General features: G+C 36.9%; 1 long non-coding RNA gene and 1 pseudogene across 1 annotated transcript in view; both read right to left on the minus strand.

Annotated features, from left to right (window-relative positions):
* Positions 1-1,411: 1,411 nt before the first annotated feature.
* The window catches only part of LOC149773067 (uncharacterized), a 34,988-nt gene continuing 10,466 nt past the window's right edge, over positions 1,412-25,933 (minus strand). Inside the window, exon 2 of the long non-coding RNA XR_016417486.1 lies at positions 1,412-1,630. This is a non-coding gene — a long non-coding RNA (uncharacterized LOC149773067). The remainder of the gene's footprint in view (positions 1,631-25,933) is intronic.
* Positions 3,109-25,589, minus strand: LOC149773068 (uncharacterized; annotated as a pseudogene).

Raw genomic sequence — 25,933 nt, forward strand, 5'->3', positions numbered from 1 at the left:
ATGTGATACACAACATGTGAAAAGAAACAACTCAGCATGTGATACACATCATGTGAAGACAACTCAGCATGTGATACATGTCATGTGAACGTCATGTGAAAACAATTCAGCATGTGATAGATGTCATGTGAAGACAACTCAGCATGTGATACATGTCATGTGAACTTCATGTGAAAACAACTCAGCATGCGATACACAACATGTGAAAACAACTCAGAATGTTATACATATCATGTAAAGACAACATGTGATATACATCATGTGAAAACAACTCATCACTACCAGTTTTATTACCGACGTGTGGCTGTTATTATTAGTTTGTTAGTATAGGACCTATGTTGATACTCTGGCTATATTCATTCAGATTCAAGACCAAACAAGATGCTATGTGAAACAAACAAGATGCTATGTGAAACAAACAAGATGCAATGTGAAAATTCAAGTTCAGTAATTATACTCATGGGGGGGGGGGGGCTCCGATTGGCCGAGTGGTCTAAAGCGCTCTCCGTTACGGATCACTGCCATCTCACCTTTGTCTGCGTGGTTTCGAGTCTAGGATTCGGCCAATGTGGGTATGTGAGAAAGCTTGTCGGGTTCTTCCTCCACCATTAATACTGGCCGCCATGCATAGCCTATCGTGTGCTGAAAAATGGCATTAAACCCCACAACAACAACAACAACAATACTTATTTGGGTAACACAACACCTAAAATACATGTATTAGTCCTATCAAAAATTTACACAGATAAGTCTGCATACTTATACTGGACACATCAAAGCTTAAGCCAGTGCATATTACTTTTGAAACATCACATACATTCAATGAAGTACTGATCATTGTATGGTCACAAAGAAGTACGTGATAATGTGATTTAAGGTGAGAAAGTAAACAAAGAACGAAGTTTATTTTACAAAGACAAATATGATACAATAACTTGTTTAGTATCACGCTATGTATCATTGTTACCATGAATGGGTATGTTGGATAGTTTGAAAATTTTCATGATAGAAGATATGAATAACTAATCCGTCTCTTCTGTGTACATCTTGTTGAGCCACAGAACAAAAACTACACAGTGATATGAAATGAAATCAGTGTAGGCTACAGAACAAAAACTACACAGTGATATGAAATGAAATCAGTGTAGGCCAAAGAACAAACACTACACAGTGATATGAAGTGAAATCAGTGTAGGCCACAGAACAAAAACTACACAGTGATATGAAATGAAATCAGTGTAGGCCACAGAACAAAAACTACACAGTGATATGAAATGAAATCAGTGTAGGCCACAGAACAAAAACTACACAGTGATATGAAATGAAATCAGTGTAGGCCAAAGAACAAACACTACACAGTGATATGAAATGAAATCAGTGTAGGCCAAAGAACAAACACTACACAACAATGTGAAGTGAAATCAATTTATTAACATAGACAATCAATGAACAGGACTATCTTGTTTTAAAGTATTAGTTATTCCTTAAATAAGTCTTGTAACGATAGTTACTATGCAATGAATTCATTATCTGAGACGGACATGCTGTGTGTAGGCAATTTTAATGCCTTGATCCTCTCTTCAGATTGGTCTAGAAATGTTTCCTTCTACTGAATGGTGTGTACCCCCTTCTGAAAATAGAAACAATGATGTACAAATGCACACTATACATACCAAAATAAATTATTTTTCATGTTTCTATTGTGACCTGCAAATGGGTGTGTATAAATGAATATTTACAGGATTGGTTGTGAACTTTCACTGATAAAAGTTGGCAATGAAGTTTGCCATAGACATGGCAAGTGTTCTGGTTATTGATTAGCCAGAAAGCTTACCACAGATCATTATAGAACGTTTTCTGGTCAGTGATTAGTGTAAATGTTTGAACAAACTAATTGTTATAAACATTCAGGCAGTCTTAACCAGTATCCCAATGAAGATATAATTTTGATCCACTAATACATCAATACAATAAAACACAAGCTGCGTGATGCTTAAGTTTAAATATCAGTTTAATATTTTCCTCAATTTAGCTAGTTGCAACAATTTAAGGTAGCAGTCTTCTGGTTAATGGCAATAGTGAAAGCTGAGGCTTTCACTTGCAGTGTTTTGATAGATAACAGAAGATAAAAGGAACAAAAATCATACCATTGGAGGAAAAAAAACATATGGGTTTAAATACCATGCATGGATCAATTCCACAATGTACCAGTAGCTTCAAACCAATAATACGGCCTAAAAACTGATTCAAATTATTAGAAGCAGACATACAGCAAATGTATATAAATGCATATATACAAATCAACAATATCTACTTTTTTGTTTTCCTGAATTTTTTAAACTGCTCAAGTTCCATCAAATTAATTAGAGATAATACTTGTAGGTACAACTCTTTTTTCATATCATGCATTTAATTTTAACTTACAACAAAGTAAACTGGAACAACTTGGTAATACTTCATCTCAAGTCTTCTGTATTTTTCAGGTATTGTTACTTATTTTGAAGACCCCTGGCCGAGCCATACCAAAGACTTACAAAAATGGTACTAACAGCTGCCTTGCTTGATGCTCAGCATTAAGAGGTTAGTGTTAGGACTGGTCGGCCTGGTGTCAGGATAATGTGACTGGGTAGGACATCATGCTACATGTCTGTGGCATGATGCCCCAGTGCTAGACATCACTATAAACTGTCACACTGCAGACATCGTGAGATGTGTGATGTGATTTTGATTTTTAACGTAGCTTTAACAATTTTTCAGTCATATCGCTACGATGTCTGCAATGTGGCAGTTTATAGTGATGTCTAGCACTGGGGCATCATGCCACAGACATGTAGCATGATGTCCCACCCAGTCACATTATCCTGACACCGGGCCGACCAGTCCTAACACTAACCTCTTAATGCTGAACGCCAAGCGAGGCAGCTGTTAGTACTGTTTTTGTAAGTCTTTGGTATGACTCGGCCGGGGATCGAACCCACGATGCAGTCATCGTAGCGATATGACTGAAATTTTTTAAAACGCTACGTTAAAAAGCTAAATCACACACACACACACACACACTTATTTTGAACTCAGCTGAGTCCACATAGTCTTCATGACCCACTCAACCTTGCCCTAGGGCTAATTAATAAACATTTATCACATATTGTATATTTTTCTCCCATCAGTGCTATATAATATACCTTCATTTTTGAGAAATTATTTATTGGAAAATATTTACATAATGTACAATTTAGAACATTTGACATTTTTTATTCATCCCAGCAGCACATGATATATAGTGAAAACAGTCTGCACATGGTTATTCAACAATATTGACAACTAAACAGTATATGACATCAAATTATGAACAGACGCACTGACATAATGGACAACCGAAATAAAATACAAATTAGAGAGACATTGGGATTTAATATATTTAAATATGTGAACAAGTAATCTACTTCTGTCAGTAAAAAGAGTGGTTGCAATTAGGTTCTGCTCACATATGAACACACCAATTATCCATCCTATATAGCTCCCATTTGTTTGTACCCCACTACCGATTTAAAAAATGAAAAGCACAAATGAGATACAAGAGTACGGAATGTAGTCAGTTCATTTATTGATTTATAATATCAAACCTGATTATGCCCAGTGTGCTGTAACATTGTTTTCATCTGGGCATTCCATTCCAAATGGAAGTTTTCAGTGTAAAAGATGACTCTGCTCATCAGTCTTTTTCAGGTCCTGGATATGTTCATTTTCAGTTAAGTGGTGTATGCATGATTACACATGTATGTACATAGAAGGAAACTACTACATCGTCTGCTTCCGATATTTACAATGTCGAATCAAGGAAAGGTAAGAATGACAAGTACAAATTGGCCTTTCATGTGGATTTAACAAGCGGTGTAATTTCTATGTTCGTATGTGCAAATAGGTATAACTCTAAACTGACAACATTCTGGTAAATTACGGCAGTTACCAAATAGGACGAACTACGTCACTCTCTTTGAGGAAAATAGACTTGCCCATAGTGTATGCAATATGTCACTGTTTTAATATGGAAAATCCGTCTAGCATGAAAGGCGCAGACCTGGATGTCAGTGTTATGGCCACTCTGTCACAGTCAGGTTAGAAATTAAAAATCAGTGAATTAAATGACTAAGTTCTGTGCACTTTTTATCAAATTAATGATTTCTGTTATTGACATTGGTGTTGGTGGTGGCGGTGGCGTTACAAATAAACGGGGAGGTATATTCAGACTAATTGTCTGGAACATATAATGTTTTCAGGGTTCCAGCGAGACTTAAAGTTTAGGGTGAAGTGACTTTTCCTTTTGGGACAAAAAAGAATAGGGAGAAGTGCGAGTAGAATGGGTTAAAGTTGGAGCAAGGCAAGGAATGCAACATACATGTATGTGTGCTTTGGGTTTTAACGAAGTCTTCGATTTCTCATTATTCGCATATAGCATTTGACATTGTGTGTAAGCTGTAGTTTATCTTGAAGTAGAAAATTTTGTAGTTGTCTGAATGCATTCTATTCATGTGCAGTGTGTTCATACCAGAAAATGTGTACAGTTGGATGGAGAGATAGACGCATTAATGGCAAGATGGAAGATAGATGCACACACTCTGAATGGATTATTAAACATCAATAAACAAATCTTTCTTCAGTTACATTCGTCATCATCATTACATCTTTACACTACACTTTTATCAGTAAGTAATTCAAGAAAGGTTTAGAACTTAGAACTTAAATGTGCTATAACACATGTTAGCTATGACAGCATATGTGTAACTTTACATTTTATATATCTTTATCACTATTTTTCCTTTCCACTTTCCCACGGCAGTAAAGTCAAGGCCGTTATGTTCAGCCCCTCCTGAGATATTCATATTAGTATACTGAACTTCTTTTCACTCAGTTATATGCAATACTTATTTTGATTCTGTTCACAATAAACAGCTGACATGTATCACACAGCACTTTAATATTTGGAAGTGTCTCCATGCATTTCCTGTTGATTATGAGCACTGCTGGTATTATTTTAAAAGTATTTTGTACAGGCTGTACTCAGATGTGTGTATTTCCTCATCAATTTGTTTTTTGCTAGGAAAAGTGTGTACAGATCTATGCAGGTTCTATCTTGCCATAGGCGGTCACTTTACAGTTTTTTTTCTGCATTTAAATTGTTCTCTTATATCAACACTTACATATATTCCACAATATTTCCATGCTGAAATCATAAAATTGTCAACTTTCTGTTGAATATAGCTGGGCATTTGCTTTGGAATAATGAGCTTATGATTCTGATGGAATTTCAGTTCAGTCTTTGTCACATTGTCATTATCAGTCTCATCTTCAACTTGTTCACTAAATCCCTTGAATCCATCAACATTGTCTGATACATTCTCATTTATAATGCTTTCTTACTGTCGGTAACAGCCTCTTTTACACAACTCTTTCCCCATCACACAACATTTATTCACTTACAGGCCTCTTCTACACAAAGGTTTCCCCATCACACACCACATATTCACTCAAAGGTCTCTTCTACACATATTTTCCCCCATCACACACCACATGTTCACTCAAAGGTCTCTTCTATACAAATCATTTCCCATCACACACCACGTATTCACTCAAAGGTCTCTTCTACACAAATCTTTCTCCATCACACACCACATATTCACTCAAAGGTCTCTTGTCTACAACTCTTTCCCATCATGGACTATTTACTCACTCAAAGGTCTCTTCTACACAAATCTTTCCCCATTACACACCACATAGTCACTGACAGTCTCTTCTACACAAATCTTTCCCCCTCACACACAACATATTCACTCAAAGGTCTCTTCTACACAAATTTTACCTCATCACACACCATATGTTCACTCAAAGGTCTCTTCTATACAAATCATTTCCCATCACACACCACATATTCACTCAAGGTATCTTTTACACAACCCTTTCCCCATCACACACCACATATTCACTAAAAGGTCTCTTCTACACAAATTTTTCTCCATCACACACCACATATTCGCTCAAAGGTCTCTTGTTCACAACTCTTTCCCCATCATGGACTATTTATTCACTCAAAGGTCTCTTCTACACAAAGCTTTCCCCATCACACACCACATAGTCACTGACAGGTCTCCTGCACATCTTCTCCATCAGGCATCACATATTCTCTGAGAGGTCTCGTGTACACAAGCCTTTCCCCATCACACACCACACATTCACTGACAGGTCTCTTCTACACAATTCCTCCATTACACACCACATATCCACTTGTAAACAATTCTTTCCCCATCAAACAGTATATATCCAATAACTGGTCTCTTGAACACAACTCTTTCCTAATCACACACTACATATTCACTAAGATTGCCCACAAATATTTCCCTGCATTCAATCGGGTCCTTTAAAGAGCCATTGTACCCTCCAGCATGGGTATGATCATGCTCAACTCAACTGTTTTTGCTGAAAATATCTTGGATAGTCTGCAGAAAATATCTTGGACAGTCTGCAGAGAAAAGGTATTATGTCCATGAGCATACGTGTGATAAATATGAAATGACAGACTTCATTTGACAGCCTGCTTGCGTTGGGATTTCTGGTAACTTATGATTTAGGGCAGAGGTCTCAAACACATGGCCTGCAAAGCCGTATCCTGTGGCCTGCAAAATGACTGGCCTCACAAAATGTCATGAAAGATAACAAAGGTGGTTTGGCCCTTAGGCCATCTAAAATGCCCTCAAGCGGCCTTCAGGGTGGTTTGAGTTTGAAACCCCTGACTTACGTAACTGCAGAAGGCCAGATCTGTCCAATAAATTACTTCCACTGCATTTTCCAAACTTAGCCAACACACTGAATCGATGACATTTTATTTCTATTGAGGTAAAAGCAGTAGTTTCTATATATCTTTAAGTCTGTTGTGACTTAGAGTGAAATTGATGAAATAGCAAATTATGCTGGATGTATCTAAAACTTACGCAACAATGGAAAGGCATTAAAGGCGTATGAAGATGTCAAGGCACACCAATGTTCGACACAGTGCAGGCCCACAAGGGAGGGACAGAAACGGTTCTTTTACTGTTCCTCTGACCAGTCATGAGACTGGCACCATCAGTCCATATCCCAATCATACTTATAGTGTCTAATCCTTTCTCCTTCAGTTTCTCACTTAAACTGTAAAGTGTGGCTTCAGCATATCCAGTCTTTCAGTGTATTGCACAATTACTCAATAAAAGTGAGTTCAGACATAAATCATGGATGTACCGAAGGTATATAAGAAGTCTGGTTGAGTTTCCTATATATGTATTGCTCACCCACTGTACATTAATGCATCTAAGCATTGCAAGTGTCTAGCTGTTTATGAACCAATTACAAGGCTTATGTTTTTAAAGGTTAATTAGCTATTAAAACACACACATGTTAATGTGTAATAATTTCTTTTGACAGTACGATTATTATTGTAGTGGAAACTGCCTCGGCTACACTTCCCTGAGTGTCTCTGTATCGGGTTCTTTAGGATAGGTCTTTGTATTTGGAGTGATACCCACCTGAATCTGAGGACTGGCGCTCTAGAGTGTGGCAGATTTCTAACCGAGCGGGATACTGTCTTATTTCTGGCTTCTTTTCGCTGAGTCGCTAAGTCGTTGACTGGGTGCCCTGTGGTCGCTGACTGAGTCGCTTGGTCATCGATTGGATCGTCACTTGGGTCTCCGATTGTGACGCTGACTGGGTTGCCTAAGCCGTCGACTGTGTCGCTGACTTGGTCACAGAGTCGCTGACTGGTTCTCGGAGTCGCTGGGCTGCAGAGTTGTCAGCTGGGTCGCTATGTCGCAGAGTCACCGACTGGGTCGCCGAGTGTGTTGCAAAGTTGTTGACTGGGTCACAGAGTCGTCGAACGTGTTGCTGACTGTATCGTCGACAAGGTCATGGTTGTACATTGTTACAATCAATCAATCGAGAAAGGGAGAGACTAACAATGTGAAATGGTGAGAGAAGAGATATCTTCAATTAAAATGTGTATTGTTGCAAGATTTCTGCGTTTCTTGGATGATCCTCGTCCACGAAAGACCTTGTCCCTACACTTTTAAATTCCCCGGCCTGGCCCTTTCCTGTTCTGCGACTACGACCAAATGCACTTGCCCTGACGAGTGGTTAAACTGATTCACCTGCAAGGGGACGTCTTAACACAATACCGTTTCATAACACACCACCATTGCAGCCATAGTTGGAATGTATATATGCCCGGGATGAATCATGTGACCTAAAAACTTAGACACTAATCGGTGCTACAAAGCCTACTAACATTCAAAATCAAACATAAACTTTAACGAAACAAAAATTAGCTTATATGAAACGAAAATTACTGTCCCTGAGTTTTTCTTATTACAATATCAACATTTGCAACGGCTGCAATACGTATTGCATTGGACTGCAACACTGACTATTAAGCTGAGTCTAGCTAGCATCTTAAAAATCATAAACCACTGTCAGTGAACATATAACAAATGACAAACCATTTTCGCTATCCTAATATAAGAAAGTAAAGTATACATATTGCCTGATAGCAGGACCTGTCATTTTTATTTAAAACTTTGAGTACAATGTTGTAGGTTCATTTCTGACCATTGGTTACATTCCTAATTTTTCCCAATTTCATCCAAACTTTAGATTGGGTGCTCATATCTGGTATAATGTTTCACAAGGAGTATAGATGGGAAAAATGGTTTCGGATAATGGATGCAGACATGGGCAGTAGAGTTCTGTGTGGGTGGGGTGGGGCAGGAAGGATTGGTCAAAGGTTGCATTTTCAAACGTATCAACTCCTCTCGTAACATGTAAAATAACTAAATGAGAACTAAAGTTTTACATCCTGAATGCTGTTCATGGGATGGGTTAGGGGGATGTGTGCTTGACAATAGAAAGTGGATATTTATGATGGCTTCTATTTCAATTTAACATTTTGTTATTTATTTCCAGTTATATTAATACATTTCCAGAGATATACAAAACGTGTCCTCAATTAATGCATTAGATTTATTTTCTTATAATAGTCTTCTGTTTTCCAACTTAAAAACATTTTTCATCATTTCTCAGTAAATTTAAAAGAGGAAAATTTAAATAACGAGTATTACAATGAACAAAATATATGGTGTGAAGGTTTATGAATAGAAAAACGTTCAATTACTTTTCGGAGCTTTCATGATAACCTACTATGCGGTTCTACAATCTGCATGGAGACTGCAGACTTCTGCACCTCTTATGGCTTACTGAAGCCATCATTATGTTGTTAGCTTTACCGGTCATAGACCAGAAGAACTTATGGGATAGCCTGTTGTCAGTCATTCAGTAGCACAAGTTTGTCATAGGAACACTTCTTATGATGTCAAGTTAGTCATGAATGAAAATGGTTTTGCTGCACATCCAATATGGCTGCCATATCTTAACTATAGTATTGGTATTCCTCCTGGTCATGTCGATATGGGGCTTTTATTAAAAGACTTTTTGTGATGTCTCGTTGTTACTGAATGACAACAGTGCAAAAATGATGCCCAATATGGCCACCATTGCAACCATCTTGTAAAGCTTGTTATCACTACTCCTAATAAGAAAGTCATATTAACATCGGATTTTCACCTGAATATGTATGATGTCTCATGGTCTTAAATAAAAAAGGTGCCAATTTTATATCCAATAGGGCCACCACTATTGGTCCTAAATGAAATGTTATAGATCTGATGTCCATTATTGCTACCATGGTGGCCATCTTGAAAATGTTGCCGCTGCTTGTTATTCAATGGAACGCTGTATCAGCACTGAGTTTTCACTAGAATACTTCTTATGTTGTCTAGTTAGTCTCGATTGAAAATGTTGCAGATCTCACAATTCAGTATACTCATCATGGAAGCCAGCTTCTAAATCTTACTGCTACATCCACTGAATTGAGAGTTATATTGACAAAGTGTTTTCATTAGAAGTCTTATTTGTCTTATTTTATTATCTGGTTCGTCGCAGGGTCCAAACACTAACCTCTTAATGCTGAGCGCCAAGCGAGGCAGCTGCTAGAACCATTTCTGTAAGTCTCTGACATGATTTTGCCGGAGTTCGAACCTTCGACCTCCCACATCCGAGGCGGACACTTTACCACTTAGACCACCAGGGCGGACTAGTACAGCGTAATAAGCTAAAGTCTAGGAACAGACGTCATAAGATACAGTATCCAAGTTTCGCAAAAAGTAAACTCCTTAATGTCTTAAGATTAGGAATTATCAGGCTATTTACATGTACTCGTGTTGAGTTATTTGAGACAGGAATAATTCATTGTGTCAGGTGTTTGGATCAGATATCATGGTAATTAATGGGAAGCACTAACATTATTTTCAGAAAGGCCTTCTCATGAGTTATACAAATGTAAAACATGATAAACAGTCGAAGTATGAAACTAAGGCCTCGTGATTTGTAGTTATTTGGTTATTAAACGAAATCATTTTTGGCATTTGCGCGTTAAAGAACACTTCAGTTAACGAAATTCGACATTTGATTCTGGGAAGAAGTACTGACGAAGTTCGTATAGAAGAAATTGCAGAAAATATAGGGTGTTTATGGATACCGGCAATAGTAAACCAGTATTTTCCATGTGTGAATCCCTTCTTCAAGAATTTTGATTTCAGCACCTTTTTGACAGTTCCTTGTTTAGAATCTGGTCCTACAGGAGGAAAAGTTAACAAAAACTACGTCCAGCTGATTTGAGAAATTGGGGGTTATATATATGGAAAGTCACATGCTGGTCGGCATCAAAACTTGGAAAGAAAACTATTCGACGGTCCGATTATTTGACCTCTGTTCTATTCTAGGCCTTGCACGGAAACACCATGACATATCGATTAGTCCTACTTAGCCTCGTGGTGCTTGTCTCATGACAGTGTACATTCTACGAGCATAAGACTTATACAATTACACATATCAATTTTCGGTCAGACCACAAGTGTGACTTCAAGGCGCAAGACACAGATGTTGCTATGCAGACAACAAAGATGACGGAATTATGGTTGCAGTAGTTCACGCAAATCTGGAAGTACAATGCACGTCAATTGTCCAAGTGGCAAATTTTATTTTTACTTTGGTAGCCCTGTTACAACGTTACTAAAATAAAACGATATGTGTGATTTTCAAGGCGCTAGATAGACAGCAAAGATAACCGGAATTATGTTTACAGTAGTCCGTGCAAATCTGGAATTACAAGCACGTGAATTCTCTAAGCGGCAACTTTTATTTTCCCTGTGTTAGTCCTGGTATACCGTCCCTAATATCCGACGATAAGTGTGATTTTCAAGGCGCAAGATACAATTGGTGCTATACAGACAACAAAGGTAACTGGAATTATGGTTGCAGAAGTCCATACAAATCTGGAAGTACAAGGGACGTGAATTGTCCAAGTGGCAAATTTTATTTTCACTGTGGTAGTCCTGGTAAACCGTCACTAATATCCGACGATAAGTGTGATTCTCAAGGTGCAAGATACAAATGATGCTTCAAAAACAACAATTATAACTGGGATTATGGTTGCAGTAGTCCATGTAAATCTGAAAGTACAAGGGACTTGAAATGTCCAAGTGGCTAATTTTATTTTCACTAAAACCACCTGGTACTCCGCTGCTAATATCCAAAGACAAGTGTGATTTTCAAGGCGCAAGCTACAGATGATACTATACAGGCAATAAATATATCTGGATGTATGGTTGCAGTCGTTCAGTCAAATCTAGACGTTCAAGATCATGAATCGCCCATGTGACAAATTTTATTTTCGCTGTTGTAAGTCCTGGTATACGGTTACTAATATCCGACGACAAGTGTGATTTTCAAGGCACAAGACACAAATTGTGTTCTACAGACAACGAAGATAAATGGAATAATGGTTGCAGTGGGACATGAATTGTCAAAATGGGAAATTTTATTTTCACTGTGGTATTCCTGATTTACCGCCACTAACATCCGACTGCAAGTGTGATTTTCAAGACGCCTTATGCAGATGATGCTATACAGACAACAAAGATAACGGAATTATGGTTACAGTAGTTCCTGCAAATCTGGAAGTACAAGATCATGAATTGTCCAAGTGGCAATTTTTATTTTCACTGTGGTTGTCCTGGTATACGGTTACTAAAATCCGACGACAAGTGCGATATCATTCGAAACGCAAGATACAGTTGGTGCTACATAGACAACAAATATAATGAAATCATGGTTGCAGTAGTCGTTACAAATCTGGAAGTACAAAGGACGTGAATTGTCCAAGTGGCAAATGTTATTGTCACTTTGGTCGCCCTGGTATACGGTTACTAATACCCGAAGACAAGTGTGATTTTCAGGACGCAAGATACAGTTGGTGCTACACAGACAACAAATATAATGGAATTATGACTGTAGTAGTTCATGCAAATCTGGAAGTACAATGGACGTGAATTGTCGAAGTGGCAAATTTTATTGTCACTTTGGTCGCCCTGGTATACGGTTACTAATACCCGAAGACAAGTGTGATTTTCAGGACACAAGATACTGTGATACTGTTGGTGCTACACAGACAACACATATAATGGAATCATGATTGCAGTAGTTCATGCAAATCTGGAAGCACAAAGGATGTGAACTGTCCAAGTGGCAAATTTTATTGTCACTTTGGTAGCCCTGGTATACGGTTACTAATACCCGAAGACAAGTGTGATTTTCAGGACGCAAGATACAATTGGTGCTACACAGACAACAAATATAATGGAATTATGGTTGCAGTAGTTCATGCAAATCTGGAAGTTCAATAGACGTTAATTGTCCAAGTGGCAAATTTTAATGTCACTTTGGTCGCCCTGCTATACGGTTACTAATACCCGAAGACAAGTGTGATTTTCAGGACGCAAGATACAGTTGGTGCTACACAGACAACACATATATTGGAATTATGATTGCAGTAGTTCATGCAAATCTGCAAGTTCAATGGACGTGAATTGTCCAAGTGGCAAATTTTATTGTCACTTTGGTCGCCCTGGTATAAGGTTACTAAAACCCGAAGACAAGTGATTTTCAGGACGCAACATACTGCTGGTGCTATACAGACAAAAAAGATAATGGAATTTTGGTTGCAGTAGTCCATGCAAATCTGGAAGTACAAGATCATGAATTGTCCAAGTGGAAAATTTTATTTTCATGTGGAAATCCTGGTATACCGTTACTAATATCCGACGAGAACTGTGATTTTCAAGGTGCCATATACAGATGGCGCTATACAGGCAACACATATATATGGGTTTATGGTTGCAGTCCTGTATGCGAATCTGACGTTCAAAATCATGAATTGTCCAAGTAACAAATTTTATTTTCACTGCGGTGGCCCTGGTATGCGGTTATTAATATCCGACGACAAGAGTGATTTTCAAAACGCAAGATACAAAATGTGCTATACAGACAACAAAGATAACTGGAATTATGGCTGCAGTGGGATATGAATTGTCGAAGTGTTAAATTTTATTTTCACTGTGGTACTCCTGATATACCGTTGCTAATTTCCGATGAAAAGTGTGATTTTCAAGGCGCCAGATACAGATGGTGCTACAAAGACTTCTACTATAATGGAATTATGGTTGCAGTAGTTCATGCAAATCGTGAAGTACAAAGGACATGAATTGTCCATTTGGCAAATTTTATTCTCACTGTGGTAGTCCTGGTATACCGTTACTAATAACCAACCAGACGTGTGATTGTCAAGGCGAAAGATACAGCTGGTGATTTACAGACAAAAGAGATAACTGGAATTATGGTTGAAGTACTCCATGCCAAACTGAAAGTACAAAGGAAGTGAATTGTCCAGGTGGGAAATTTTATTTTCTCTCTGGTAGTCCTTGTATACCGTTACTAATATACGTCCACAAGTGTGATTTTAAAGGTGCAAGATACAAATGGTACTATACGGACAACCAAGATTAATCGAATTAGGGTTGCAGTAGTTCGTGTAAATTTGGAAGTAAAAGGGACATAATAACGACAAGATAGATAAACACGACAACTGGGATTATTGTTGTCAGTAAAACATGTGCCAATTAAAAGTAAAGTTCTAAACTTTCATTCGAAACCAATATACTTACATGCGTAAAATAATTGTTCCATATAATTCAAACTGCAACATTTTTCACAAAATAGTTAAAGTACATATCACGGTGTATGCTTGACGTGAATGCCAAGTAAACCGTTGGTAACACCAAATATCTGCACAACTATTAGTGTGGAAATCGTCAGGGCACAATCTACAGCAAGTGCTAGACAGACAACATAAACATTTGGGATTCTTGTTGCGTTCGCCAATGCCAATACACAGAAGACTATGTCAGAAGCTGTCCGATTAGCATCTAGATAATTTGTGCGGTAATCCTAGTATACGAGCTGTCATAGAAAATCCTTGTCTATCTTCACATCCACGTGGCTTTCATGAGAATGGCATTGCATAATACTAGTGATGATGTGTGGATAATAACTGCAACTGGGATTACTGTTGTCAGCCTGAGGGCGAATGCTCTAATGGAGGCTATAGCTACAATTGGTGCTATACAGGTGTTGGGAAAATCCCGGAATCAAATGATTATTGAGAACATCGTACACCTACGGAATAGAAGATAAGAGTTCAGTAATTAATTGATACCTTCTGGATGTAAGTCTCGTGAAATCAAAGTATACACACCGAGAATGAACTTTCTTCCATTAATTACTCATATCCATAAACGCACATTCTGGTATTTTTCATTAAAAGGAAACGAGGCTTGTGTACGCATTGATACAGCGTACATATTGTGCATATATTTTATTTATATCACATACAAATACATATATTTGCCGTTTGAACGGAGTTAAGATGCACTACAGGCATCAGTGTACGGAACTAGTGAATGAACTCCAAACATCCACTACAAAATTTAGTTCTATGCCTTTTGTGGCTGTTCACAATCACCTTTGCATATTGATAAGTTGGTTTTCTTATTTTAGTTTCTATTTTTCTTCATATTGATTAAATCAATGGAATACATACTTATGATGTAAACATGAAAGATGGTTTTAATAATAAAAGCAGAGCACTACAAACAATTGGTTAGGTACGTTATTCACAGGAACGTTAACCATTCACCTACAAGCTCGTGGAAATTAATGCGAAATAGAAACTAAACGAAATTACGAACCAACAAGAGATAATTAAGATATTAAAATATATTTATAGTTGATCTGAGTCATTATTCTGCTTGTTTCAAGCGTCCAAGTGATCTTGATCATTACCAAATTATAACCCACCCACCCCACGTTGGATAATCGGGCGAAATTTAGCGATATTGCCCATAAAAGTACAAGATGGTCACACAGGTTATGTATCAAATATCAAACCAAATATTTAAACACGACCCTGATCAAGACGCTTGACATATCACCATTAATTTACATGCTACTATTTTTCAGTTCATGATGTGCATTTTGGACCATATTCCAAGAATATTTCAGTATGTTGGATAATTACAGGTCGAGCAGGACACAATGAAACAATTTTGCAAACAAGAGAAACAAAATCACGCAGGCAGCCTCTATATTGCATTTCCATCCTCCCCATATTTATCGAAACGTGAAGGGAGACAGTTCCTACTGTAGTAAACTGACTCATTTCCCTAGGACATTGACCTACGAGCTGTAGACAAAACACAGTGAGTGTTACGTACCCCTTTTGTGATTATAATCCGTACACAAATACATACACTCCCAGTTACTTTAATTCACCCATATGATCTCTACCTTAATCCATGTAATATACATGTCCCTAGAGAAACTGTAAGTCCCTGGCTCACCTGTGAGAAAAGTTTATAAAATGGAAAAGGAGAAGCGGGTAATTGCAAAACCTGTATCATAGTTGTAATCAATAATTTGTACTAATACGTTCCGGTTTTCATTAAAATTATCTTCCATCCTAGATATAACTTTGGATGGTATGCTTACCCTAAAAACATATTTACACTTAAAAGCAATCTTCAGTAGTTATCATTTGAGATGTATTGCCCTAGCTAGGTATTTGTATCAGGCAAGACAAAATGAATGACCGATGGAACAAAATTGCTTGAGGCAAAGAGAAACAATTCTACATAATTTCTTCCAATCGTGAGTCGTTTTAGAGAAGGCATGTCGATTTAATAATGTATGTCAGTATGACAGCACTATCAGCCGAAGACAGAACTAATTCACTGGGGACCATCAGAGAAATATGTACTCCAAATTGTGTCTAAGACGAAGCCATTGAAGTGTTAATACCTTCTCCTCCTTTGAAGGACATTTGGTAGAAGTTGAAGATCATAAATACAAGGACATGGTCATGTAATGAATGGCTATAAAGTGCTTTACGCTTTTATATCCATTCATTATGTATTAGACCTGGCTATGCTCTGTATCACTCTCTTTCTCTGGTTTAAGTTTTAACAAAATTATTTAATACCAAATATCCCTTAACAGTGTCATCATATACCATTCCGTCTCTGAGGCAGTCTTACGTATTAAATTGTATACGGTTGAAATAAAATGAGTTACCTTGCGATGTGTCTGTGTTAAGTTATTTCCTCTATAGTTCATCTTTGGGATTGTTTTACTCACCTTTTCTTAGCTTAGTAAATGAAATAAATTGGTGAGAAATTTACTCTGATACAGAATTGTACAAATGAATTATTTCACTTTCACTCACTATTGTACAAATGAATTATTTCACTGGCTATTGTACAAATGAATTATTTCGCGGACTATTGTAGCCTGAGGATAATAAAATGGGCTTTATGGAGTGCATTACGAGATGGATAACTATATTGCTGAATCAGCTTAATCTATTTATATGTTATAGATTTTTATTTAGGATATTAGCTCGAGTAATGGCAGGGAATAATATGCAGAAAATATTTCTGGTTCTAATGTTTAACTGACCTAGTGATCCTTTAGTTAGTTATGGAACAAGCGATCTTTCAATAATGTATCAAATGATCTATCAATAATGCATCAAGTGATCTATAATCAGAATCAAAGTTGAAATAGAAATGAAGTCGGAGAGGGGCTGATTTTTTTATCGTTTAGTAATAATAAAAGGTACAAATTCGTAATTGGGTCTTATGACAGTACTATGTTTTAGCCACCGTTACAGAAAACACACAATACCAATAGAATAAGTACCTACCAACTCTTTGAACTTAGGCGTTTTATCGGTCGCTATTCCCCAGCTTAGCCTTATTGTCAAGCAACTGCATATTTGCTGCTCAATATATTTCACGGGCAACACATCGCCATTCTGCATGGCATGAACAAGATAAAAATAATTATCGTTCATGTTATACAGATGAGTTCTAATTATAGATAACCGTTGCAATACGTAGGACAAAACCAGCATTGTTTCCCATTAGTATGTCTATTGCTTCGCTTTGTAAACGCAAAGTTCATATTTTTGGACACAATTAAGGAGCTGGTCTTCATACTGCTGGGATACTAAAGATGGAGCCCATTATTGAGACGAACAGCTTTTGATCCCCTTCAGATGGGCCCCAGCATTTGAATGAATATCTTTGGACCCTTTCAGATTGGCCCCAGTATTTAGATGACTATTAACACATTAACCCCTGGTGACGAGTTTACGTGGCAGGAGGTAGTAGCCTACTGCCGAGCTATGTACCGTCAAGGTCATGTATGATAGACTAAAGTGGGTGGTATTAAAGAAAGGTAGACAGATGTAGCTCTACAATGATGCCAAATAATCTGGAAGTTTCAGTTGCACTACAAAATACAGAGGGAATAGCCTCATTTTTTTGGACCCGATTTTTTTCCATCCAAAATTCGCCCGTGGTCGGAATCCGATTTTGTGTCCGGATTTTAGACTTGTTAGTCTCACATCTAAGGCAGACCGGTATGAACTGCAAACAGACAGACGAACCGTTGCAAAAAGTAGGATAAGAAGGGCATTTGGAATAAAGAATGGTCACGCTATGGCAAAATACATGGGTCAGTTATGCAAAATAAATTTGTTTTACCCTTCTGCTCATGCGCGAGCCAAATAGTCAATGAAAAACGATGTTTTAACACAACTTGGCATTATCTTATTGGAAAATCCATGGAAGTTGCTTTTTTATGATTATTTCAGAAATAGCTTTCAAAAGATGATTCCCACTCGAATTTCAGGCGTAAACGACAAAAACCTCCAGGGATTAATGTGTTGATGATTTACCAGCGACTTTCAAGAACATCGAAATAAAAACGTAACATCTTATCGGCGAGCTCAACGATTCTTTCTGAAAATTAGAAATTACTTTTTTGGGAGGTGGGGGGCTAGCCCGACTCTCACTTCACGTACAAGACGAGAGGGGCTTGATCGAGATTTGGATACGTTCTATTCCACTCTGTTCATTTATTGATTTATCAGCCCTTCCTTATACTAAAACATACACTCCGTTTACGCCCGGGCTACTGATTTGAATAGCTGTTTCGTGATCCGTGATAGATCTCCATCTCCAGACTTGTTTTCATTAGTTTTCATTCGTTGTCTTAATAATGCTGTTAAATAAAACCGTGATGTTAGTTTTCCGAGTTCTGGATTCAATACATGATCTACTGTATTGAAGAGCTATTTAGATCTGTGATAGATTTTTGTCCCTAAACGTGACTTCTATTTTCATTCGTTGTCTTAATAGTGTTGACCGCAATTATGTTGTCAGATTTCCGGGTTCAGAGTTTAGCCTTTAGACCACTGTAGGACTCTATAATGCAATGCTATTTGAAAGTGATCTTACTATTTGCGTTATCAAGGCTAAAAAACTCAGGCATTGAATTGTGAACAAATTATGTGGGTAAAAGTAGGGATGTTTATCTAGAAAGATGTGATGTGATTTCGATTTTTAACGTAGCTTTTATCTAGAAAGAAGTTGCGTACCAACACGAAGATAGCTGTACATACCAGACAAGTAACGTGAAAGGTTCTAACTAAAATAGCCACCCAGACAATTGCAACACGAACATTATTCAGAATAATTTATAGCATGTACAAGTTATGTTTGCTATAACGGCATGATTCAGCTTGCTCGCTTAGATATATAGAGTGTAGGAAATGATTTTGTCTCGATTGACATATGATCTGTAACCGTGGATAAGAAATTATATTGCTGTGGACACGACCATAGATTGTTGAATGTCTACATTTACTACTCTTGTAAATTTCTGAAGCAAACTGTTACAAATACTACTTTCGATTGCAAAACTGTCATTACTAACTAACACTGATACTGCAGCTAGGACCACTGTCCTTACTACTACTGGTATCAAAAGTTATGTTGCGTTTGCTGAAGATGATGACATTGATGTTTAATCTCATGTGGTACATTGCCAAGGTTGTCAAATTGCGTGGAGAGGTATGCGGATAGCATGCCAAGATAAACATGTTTTAACCAAAAGAAGTCATTTAACAAAATTCTAAGATTTTTTTGTATTCATGTCCACTATCAGGTATTTTTTAAATAATTTGAAATTTTTCGATGGACAATGTGGACACGTTATCAAGTTGTCATGACCATAAAATAACTTCCAAAGCAACGCTCGCGCTGAGATCACAATCATTATCTCAACTGATTTGAATAAAAATTATCTTCATTGACATTAGAAGAAGATAATTGTCATCAATGGCTGCATCGGTCTTCAACCTAGACGTTATTTATTGGTTATCATATTGTTCATCTTCAAAAAAATTAAATTGAAAGTATGAGATGAATCGTATTTAAAATGAATGTATCTTATATCCACCATTGCTCAGTGCCAATTAGTGTTACTTTGTGCATACTGAACATGTGATGACAAATGGTTGCCAAATCTTGAATTGTTGACTGTTTGAATTTGTATGTGATATACAGTGGCAGTCCGAGATTATGTCCGATATTAGACCTAAAATATCTCAAACTGTCAATGAGGCTGCAAATCAGGTGATGTCAAGGCCATTGCCAGCGATAATATTGGTTGTTTGTCCATAGGTTTTGACAGGTGCTCTGTTTTGAGAGAGATTTTATTTTAATATCGCCAGGTTTCTTGTAGGACAGTTTTTTTTTATTTTTATTTTTATTTCGTTTACTTAAGAATTAAAACGTGACATTTATTTACCTTATAGTCCATTTCGGCAACACACGTTTCACTCAGATTTCGCTTGTCATTTAATTTCGGTTTGCAAACAAAGTCATCAGTGCCCACTTTCTCAGTCGTTTTCAAATATGGTTATGAGTGTGATGATTATTAAAATCACATCCCAAAGAATTGCATTATCTCATAAGATGTACCTTTTGTGTTAGAGTACCTTTTATATTCAAGTGGTCATACTGTATGAGTGACCCAGAATAGCAAGTATCAACAGGATGTGTAAGTTCAGTCACTTATAGTTTGTGTGATTCACGTGAATAACTACTTATTAAAAGCTTAGTACTTGTTCAAAGACTACTTTTCTTGTTTGGAGAATGGTTTTAGGAATTTATTAATGGCGCTTTCCCATGGATGTTTTTTATCGCATGCACATGAACAAATATTACATGTAATTTATTTCACAAAAATCATAGAGTTTGGAAAGGGAACAGTTGCATACTAATCTTATAGAAAAACAAACTGAATTAGGTTCAAATTATACATTTGATATTTCTTATGTTCAGACCCCAATACTTACCAACTTCTACTCTCAAAGATTTTCATTAGACGCTCAAAAATATGTCTTTTTAAATATGTTATTTTTCCGGCTGGAGGAACATGAAGAGAAAAAAAAAGATCTTTCTGTACTGACGCCCTTTTATAAAACAAAGATTCGAAACAGAAAGAACAACAAATATTATTATATGGTACTAAAGCTCGGTGTATAAAACGAACGTGCCTATGTATTTTCCAGATTAAATCTAGGATTTTGTGAAAACTCTCCCAAAAGGCGTTACTGATGTCGGATCATACGATACAGGATATCGTCTGTCGCATGATACAGTTGACACGTCATACAATACACCTGCCAATGGACAATCTGTATAAAATGTCAACGACTAATCTCAGCTTAACCAAGTCGGTCAGAAATAGTGAAGAGAATTACAATGGACTTTCTAACATATTTAAGAGCGGACGAGACAAGTAGAGTTATTATCCAAACAGAGTTTTACATTTTAAGACCTAGTTTCAGAGGTAATTTGACGAAAAGTGTCAATTTTGTTTCGATATAAAATAGTGCCGACCAGAATAGAGAAGAGGAGATATGTTTGCTCCAGGCAAAAGATGCATTTTAGTACCAGATGAACGATTGATCTTTGGCGCAAAGAGATCGTAAGGCTAACGATCATATAAGAGAACAATTCAAAGAGGATTCAGAGCCAATGTTGGAGAATCAAAGAGGCGAACACTTAATTCAGGCATACATAAATTCAACCATTCGGTAAAAGTAGTAATAATATCAAACTAAAAATCAGAGAAAGCCTAAATCTGCATACTTCATAGAGGGATGACAAGAATACAAAGTTCTTGACAATTCAGTCAACGGTCTTTGAGAAACAATTTCCACTCGACAACATTCGTGTGGACCAATCAACTCTCATCTTTCCAAATGGGACTGATGCGACAATCCTGAACTTGAAGAAATCATAAAGTAAGTATACGATACGTCTTAATTTATGGTGTTTCGTAAATATGTCAGAGAAAATGACAAAATGAAGAAACTTGCATTTAGGATAATTCAAACAAAATCATTTGATGAAATTTTACCTGGCTTCCTGAGAGATGTTTAATAAATTTGGCAGGAAACAAAATCTCAATCATCACGTAAACGTCAAGTGCGTGATCATACTTACGCCCCTTCCTCGCCTCTCGCAGCTCATAAATCTGATACGGAACTTGTTATATGAAATTGAATATTTCCACTATAAATTTCACTCGAATATTTCTTCACACCTGCCGATTTTACTCTGCATGGTATATGTCTGAAAAAATACTTAAATCCAGAAATATCTACTTTGAGAGACATAAATGGACTAAGAGTTACGTTAAAATGCAACCGCTAGGTATTATTTTAAATTTATCATCCAAAGCAGCAAGAACCAATCGGTCTTCAGACGCTAATTTTCCGATTTTCCCTGGCTCCGGGCTGCCATTTTATCAATATCGGGAATTTCGTCTTCTTGAGGCTGTTTTTGTTTAAGAATTTCTGCATCACGTTGTGGAACTTATACCTCGGCTCAGGCTCCTCGTCATCTGGAGAATCTTTTGTTGTCATCTTCGTGATCATACAAATTCATCACCTTCTGCATTATTTCCACATCATTATTGTTCAGGCCAAGTTCTCTGTAGAATCTTCTTTAACAGACTCATTTCCGCATGTTTCTTTTATTTTATAATCTTTTGTGCTTGGTTTGATCGTCTTTGCAGTCGTGATCCTCACTGTGATCCTTATATTGTGTTGCGTTTAATTTCTGGGACAGTTATGCCATGGAAATTGAAGTTAGGGAGATAGCTGATAAAGGGCAATATCTCTTCCAAGCCATAACACAAAACGCTAATAATCACCTTGTACGAGTTCTCAACAGTAAAAGCTTGCATGCCACATTTGTTTAAATGCAATAATTCCTATAACGATTTACATGCAAACAAATAACAATTTTCATTCTCTGGTGGCAAACCCCTCCAAACAAAGATTTAGCTGTCTCTCAATTATTTTGCCTCAAGTGAGGTTTCATTTTGTTCACGTTTCTCTGCAATATATGTTCAGATTCCTTACTTCAACCATAATTTCGCTGCAGTGCCTGAGCCATTTGTCCAATACTGGGCTCACCAGAAACTTTTGAAAGGCACAGTAATAAATATACATTCCATTATATTCACAAGGGTCCCTTTAACAGAAAAATCGATACATACAGCGGCGTCACTAGGGTTGGTGTCACCCAGTGCGGTAATTTACAGTGTCACCCCCATGGACCAACTTCCGTAACAGACCATACATAATTCTTAGAAATGTGATTTTGGGCTCACCCCCTTTTGATGGTGCCACCCGGTGCGGTGCGCACCCCCTAGTGACACCACTGGATACAGAACTGTTCAATACTTTCAGAAATTTGGGACGATGGGCACAAACGTATAAACAGTCCCTTAACATGGCCACAAATCTGACCTTTGGGATATTGATGATACAAAAGTTTCTCTTTTCTGCATCAGTAATTTAATGAAGAACACGAGTCATCAAAATGAATTTGTGTTCTTTGCTAGAGGTATTGACCAAGACTGGTGGACCACACTACCTTGGCAACAATAGTGATGCACTTAACATTATTGAGACAGTCGCAGGGATAACTTTAGATTAAATTTGTCTGGCTCCTCTTGTTTTTTTTTTGTTTTTTTTTTTTTTGCAAACTGTTGTCTGACAATCACCCCACAAAAATATAAGTTTTGGTCCACATAATTGTATTTTCTATCAGAAAAATAGTATTTGAAGCAAGTCATAATCGAGTGTAAAATGTAAAAAATGTTGGGGTGGGGGTGTTGTGTAATCTTATACATAAGTATACAAAAACGAAATCAGAATTTGAAAACAATGTAATTTGATTTGTCGCACAAACGATTGCTCGATATTGTATAAATGCTAACACTATCTGACGCATACAGATTCTTTTACTTGCAAAATGAAAACTTTTTATGAATATGTGGTTCAATACTTCATCTGATAAAATTATCGAAAATGGCGGGAAAGGTCGAAATCTTCAAACGCTGACGATCAATTACTAACGTTGAAGTATATATATATATATATATATATATATATATATATATATATATATATATATATATATATATATATATTAAAAGTAACATGGCATTTAAAGTGTTGGTATAAAGCAATTTGATATACCAATACTATTGGCATGTAAAATTGTGATCCGCCCATGGCGCAATAATACGCATATATAAACATTCGAGCGAACGTCTGCAGTGACGTATGAAAATAACGATAAAAGTATTAATAATCCTTGTTTTCTAAATGAATTTAATAAAGTACACATTTTCATCACAATCCGTTCGGATTTCTGCTTGCCCCCCCCCCCCCCCCCCCGCATAAATGCATAACGGACAAACTACGCAGAAACGAAGAGTGAGAGACAAAAGGAATTTGGGCTGGATTTAAACCTTGAAATAGAAATTGCATAAAGTAACCTACAATAATATGGTTCGTCGTAACGATACGTGTGCACTCTCCTTAGGATTTATCTACAGTGTTTATCAAAGATACAAAGTTGCAAACAACGTCTACATTATACAGTAAATTCCTTGGTTACGCGGTACACAGACTATGATGTATTTAATGTTTTGTTTTTGTTGTTGTTTCTTAAACATACTATAATGTTCTAAAAATCGATTATTATTAATTAAATATGAAGATGTCCAAAAGGCATGCCCCCTGTCTGTCTGTCTGTTTGTCACTGTCTGTCTATCTCTCTCTCTCTCTCCCCCATCGTAGCAAGATACGGGCTAAAATCTTTGAAATGACGAACGTAGGGGATTTTAGTTTGTCATCCCAAGATATCTCTGGACTTATGAATGATGGTAAAAGTTAAGTCAAACCGACCAAAGGATGAGAGAGAGAGAGAGAGAGAGAGAGAGAGAGAGAGAGAGAGAGAGTATGGTCGGTGCTGTTACTAAAGCAAATTATAATGACTTAGAACAACTGTAAATATATTAAAATATTTTCATTACCTCTTGGTGGTTCGTCATTTCGCTTTGTTTATATTTCACATTAATATCCGTGAGCTTGTAGGTGAATGGTTAACGTTCATGTGAATGACGTAGCCAACCAAGTGTTTGTAGTGCACTACTTTTATTATTAAAACCATCTTTCATGTTTAAATCATAAGTGTGTATTGCATTGATTTAATCAACTTGAATCAATGTGAAGAAAATATTAACTAAAAAAGGAAAATCAACTTATCAATATACATGGGTGATTGTGAACAGCCTCAAAAGGCATAGAACTACATTTTGTAGCGGATGTGAGGAGTTCATTCATTAGGTCCATACACTGCTGCATTTAGTACATCTCATCACCGTTCAAAGAGAAAATCTATATATTTGTAAGTGATATAAATAAAATATATATATGGTATGTACCCTGTATCAATGTGTTCGCAATCCTAGTTTCCTTTTAATGAAAAATGTATACCTCTCGCTGTATATCATTGATACATCGTACATACTATACATATATATATATGTCAGTGTGCGTTTATGGACATGCGTAATTAATCGAAGAAAGTTTATCTCGGTGTGTATACTTTGATTTCACGAGACTTACATCCAGAAGGTATCAATTAATTACTGAACTCTTATCTTCTATTCTGTAGGTGTACGATGTTCTCAATAATCAGATGATTCCGGGATTTTCCCAACACCTGTATAGCACCAATTGTAGCTATAGCCTCTATTAGAGCATTCGCCCTCAGGCTGACAACAGTAATCCCAGTTGCAGTTATTATCAACACAGCATCAATAGCATTATGCAATGCCATTCTCATGAAAGCCACGTGGATGTGAAGATAGACAAGGTTTTTCTATGTCAGCTCGTATACTAGGATTACCACACAAGTTATCAAGATGCTAATTGGACAGCTTCTGACATAGTCTTCTGTGTATTGGCATTGGCGAACGCAACAAGAATCCCAAATGTTTATGTTGTATGTCTAGCACTTAATGTAGATTGTGCCCTGATGATTTCCACGCTAATAATTGTGCTGATATTTATAGGTTACTGCATTTGTATGGGAAAATATGAACGAGTTTGGGATGGAATGCTGCACGAACTTGTGAGTGCAGTATATCCTTCCGACAAAACGAGTTCATATTTTCCCATGCA

Source organism: Sinohyriopsis cumingii, unplaced genomic scaffold (genome assembly GCF_028554795.1).
Source record: "Sinohyriopsis cumingii isolate HCF-2022 unplaced genomic scaffold, ASM2855479v2 utg000913l, whole genome shotgun sequence".
Taxonomy (NCBI): Eukaryota; Metazoa; Mollusca; class Bivalvia; order Unionida; family Unionidae; genus Sinohyriopsis; species Sinohyriopsis cumingii.